Source organism: Hipposideros armiger, unplaced genomic scaffold (genome assembly GCF_001890085.2).
Source record: "Hipposideros armiger isolate ML-2016 unplaced genomic scaffold, ASM189008v1 scaffold_582, whole genome shotgun sequence".
Lineage (NCBI taxonomy): Eukaryota > Metazoa > Chordata > Mammalia > Chiroptera > Hipposideridae > Hipposideros > Hipposideros armiger.
The window spans coordinates 1042314-1046316 of NW_017731932.1; the positions used below are offsets into that span (position 1 = coordinate 1042314).

Below are 4003 nucleotides of genomic sequence, written 5' to 3' on the forward strand. Positions count from 1 at the left end.
GTCATTGTCTCAAATCATGACATTAAAGAGCTAGAAGGCAATATTAGATCATCCATATAAGTTAAATACCTAATATACATACACATTAAGTATAAATTGCCCAGGAGTTTGACTAATTCCATGAATAGTTGTTGTACTTCTCATGATTAAAAAAGAAAGTTATTTATAGCATATTACGATTTGATAAAACTGAGTAGCAAATGCAAGGGTGTTATGTACAGCTCTATAACTTTTTCATGTTTGAACTCTTCGGTATAAAAATCAAAGTAAAATTGAGCTAAAAAAGTAAATATTGTGTCTGGAGAGCACAGGTATTAATTACTGCTAATGAATTAAAAGACTATATGGCTTTGTTAATTATCCATCTACAAAAAAATGAATTTTCTTGCCTTCATTACAGTTTGTCACCCAGTAATGGATGACAAGAATGGATGATAAGTGACTGAATTTCATTTTGCGGGCTTAACAGATCATTGTCCACAGAAGATGATTCTCTTCTTGATATTTCTCTTTATTTATTTTGCCACATTGGGCGGGGGGAGGGATTTGAGGATGATCGCCCTGATCTGGTGGATTCCCGACTGCACACCCCCACGTACTTTTGTCTCAGCCACTTGTCCCTTGTGGATGTCTGCTCCTCTTCTTCTGTGGCTCCAAAGATGTTGTGTGACATCTTCCTGGAGAGAAAAGTCATCTCCTTCATGGGTTGTGCTGTGCAGATGTGGTTTTTTTTGGTCAGTTTGTTGTGACTGTTTCCTCTTGGCCTCCATGGCATGTGACCAGTACACAGCCATCTGCAGCCCTTTGTTATACACAGTCATTGTGTCCCAGTGGGTCTGCATACAGCTGGTGGTAGGGCCCTATGCCATGGGCATTCTAAGTGTCATTACCCACAAGATCTTCACTTTTCACTTACCCTTCTGTGGTCCAAATGTGGTCAACCACTTTTTCTGTGATGTTCTCACTGTTCCCCCTGGCATGTGCTGACTACCCAGAACAATAAGTTTGTCCTTTTCATCATGGCTGGATTAATAGGAATACTCAGTGCCCTGATCTTCCTGATTTCCTATAGTTATATCCTCAGAACCATGTTGAATATCCAGTCTGCCGATAGGAGGCGAAAAGCTTTCTCTACCTGCTCTTCACACTTGTGTGCTGTGGCCATCTTGTATGGGACCCTTGTCTTCATTTATCTACAGCCCATTTCAAGTTCATCTCAGGACGTTAATAAAGTGGTTCTGCATTCTATACCGCAATGATTCCCGTGGTGAACCCTCTTATTTACAGCCTGAGGAAAACACAGATATGAAACGTGTTCAGAAGGACACTTGTTAGGAAGAATTTTCTACTGGGTAGATAATTCAGAGAACGGCTTTTACCGTTGTACAGGTGGAGTGGCTAAAGCGAAGAAGATAACTAGACTTGCCCTAAGGCGTTGTCACTTTAAATCTTGACTCCTACAATTATAAAAAGGATTAAAATTTTACAAATCCTATACCATTTCTGGTTCTCAACATCTTAATTTGTGAAATGAGGGGGAACAGCTCAATGCCATCTAAATTACCTTCTTCTGTAAAGTTCTGTGATTTTAAAGAATGTGTCCAAATGCCTATGAATGTCAGCTTTTTATATAGTTTCTCTCACCTCTCCCCCCCCCCCCGCCCCCCCGCAAAAGAACTTCCTAGCAATGATACCCCTTTTCCAGTTTTTCCTTCTAGGGATTTGTTTTCCCTTTATGATCCTTGAATTCAATATATTACCTGGAAGGTTTTTGAACTCAGTATTTCAACTTTATAATGATAACACAAGTCTTTGTGAAACACTATTGAGCACAAAAAGTGGAACGAAATTTTGTAGCCCTTTCTAAGCAATACATTGAAGCCCTGAGTGGAAAATTGCAAGGGAGTAAACATCATGTGTGGTGTGTACACAAATTAATACATAATACATATAAGAGCACCGAACTCATAGTAAATTCTCAGGGAAAAAAGTGTTAAATGTGTGAGTGAATAAAACAAATATAATACATATAATTACCTTAAGTCATATGCAGGTGAAGGGTCTAGGGCACATTTCTTCAGGCAGGTGAGTTAAGCGATTTCCTAAATTATCTTCAGGGAGGCAAGATATGAAAAATAAGTTTAGAAGCCCAAGAAAACATCTCAAAGCTTATTCTGAAGAATAATCTGGTACAAATAGGAGATTAAGTCTGTGTCTTAGGTTTCAATGACCTAACTTGAATGTACATTTTAGTTGAATTTTGCCTGTGGCATAGAGATACTGACATGTGCTGCAAGATTTATGGGTTCATTGGATGGTAGCATTAAGAGGCCTCTTCTTTGGGTCTTAGTTTCTTCACTTTACCTAGATTGGGTAGTATAAGCAGAAAACAAACCTCCCAGTCAGCTGGCTTGACTTCTCTGCTGCTTATGCCCACAGTCACACACTTTCCCAGGCTCATGAATTTTTGTATTAGGATCTTTGGATTGGGGAAGGCTGGGGAAAATAAAGTAATGCATTTAGACAGTCAGAAACGACTGTTTTCACACAATAGTTTCAATTGGTTGAGATCATAGAAGGGTATATTCTAGTTTCATCCTCATAAAATTGTTTCATAATCTAAATTTATTGTGATACTCAAAATGCTTTGTTTCCATCTTCTTTGAGTAATAATGAGTACGATATACAGGACCTGAAATGTTTAGAAAATATTAAATCTTGAAACAGTTTACTACTAAGGCAGAGTTTTTCTGGTGAATCTTAAATTCTACCCCGGGGGCCATTGCTTTCCAAGCTCCATTGACTCTGAGACCACAGGAAGTTAGCAAATTTTTATTTCATTAACTTTCTTTAACCAAAACCCTTTCCAGGCTTTCTTACCAGGAGAGAATGTTGTTAGACTTCTGTCAATACTACTTCTGCTGCACACCCTGTTCATATTTTTGGGTTTTTATGTTAGGTCCAGATAATTAATGAAGAGGCTGGATGTCAAATTAGGGTTCCGAAAATTTTATTAACCTGAGCTCAGCGACCGCCTNCGCCACTCGGCTGGCCCTCTCTTGCATTTGTTTATTCAATTATGTAACACGTTCCCTTCCCTCCATGTCCTTTGATAAGCCTGGGGGATGCAAATATTAGTAAAGCAGCTTTGCTTTGCTCAAGTTGTTCTAGGTTGGGAAATCATGTAATATATTTGATAAATGCTGTATTAAAGGGATGTTATGCTGCTACGCAATCATGATGAGGGAGAAACAAATGGTGACCTGAGGTTCTAGAAAAACTTAGTGAATAAGAGAGAAAAAGCAGCAGGGAATTCATTTCTATGAGCTGTTGCTATGTAATGGGTATTTTGCACATTTTGCATAATCCACTCTTTCAAATAGCTCTGTGAGCTAAGTATTCCTCATTCCTTTTAAACATACATTAATAATACAAAGCCACATGTGTAGAAAGAAACAAAGCCAGTGTTGTTTCACTGTAGGTTCACTTGGCTTCAGCCTATGCTGGTTCCTTGACACTGTGCTGTCTCACATACGGTGACATTGGAGCTGAAAGTCCTTTCTTCCTTTCTTATTCTCTCTTTCTTTCTCTCTCTCTCTCTCTTTCTCTTTCTTTCTTTCCTTTTCTTTCTTTCTTTTTTTGAGTATAGGTGCTCTTTAATTATGATGACAAATGTGAAGTTAGAGATACAAAAAAATTCTTAAAATGTTCAATTATATGGATTATATGGTTTTATATTTCAATCTGATTTTTAAATTAAAGTTTATTGGGGTGACAATTGTTAGTAAACTTACATAGGTTTCAGGTGTACAATTCTGTAATACGTCATCTATATATCTTCTTTTCTTCACAGCACTTCTTGCTCTCTGTGCTATGTTTACACTTGTAGTGGGTTGAATCATGTCCCCCAAATATTCATGTCAACCCAGAACTTCAGAACGTGACAGTATTTGGAAATAAGCTCTTTGCAGATGTAATTACGTTGAAGCCATACTGAGTTAGG

The 4003-nt window shown here is 37.9% G+C and overlaps 1 pseudogene; it reads left to right on the forward strand.

The window, feature by feature from the left end:
• The first annotated feature begins 414 nt into the window (after positions 1-414).
• LOC109371605 (olfactory receptor 5G3-like) lies at positions 415-1309 on the forward strand (annotated as a pseudogene).
• The last annotated feature ends 2694 nt before the right edge of the window (positions 1310-4003 follow it).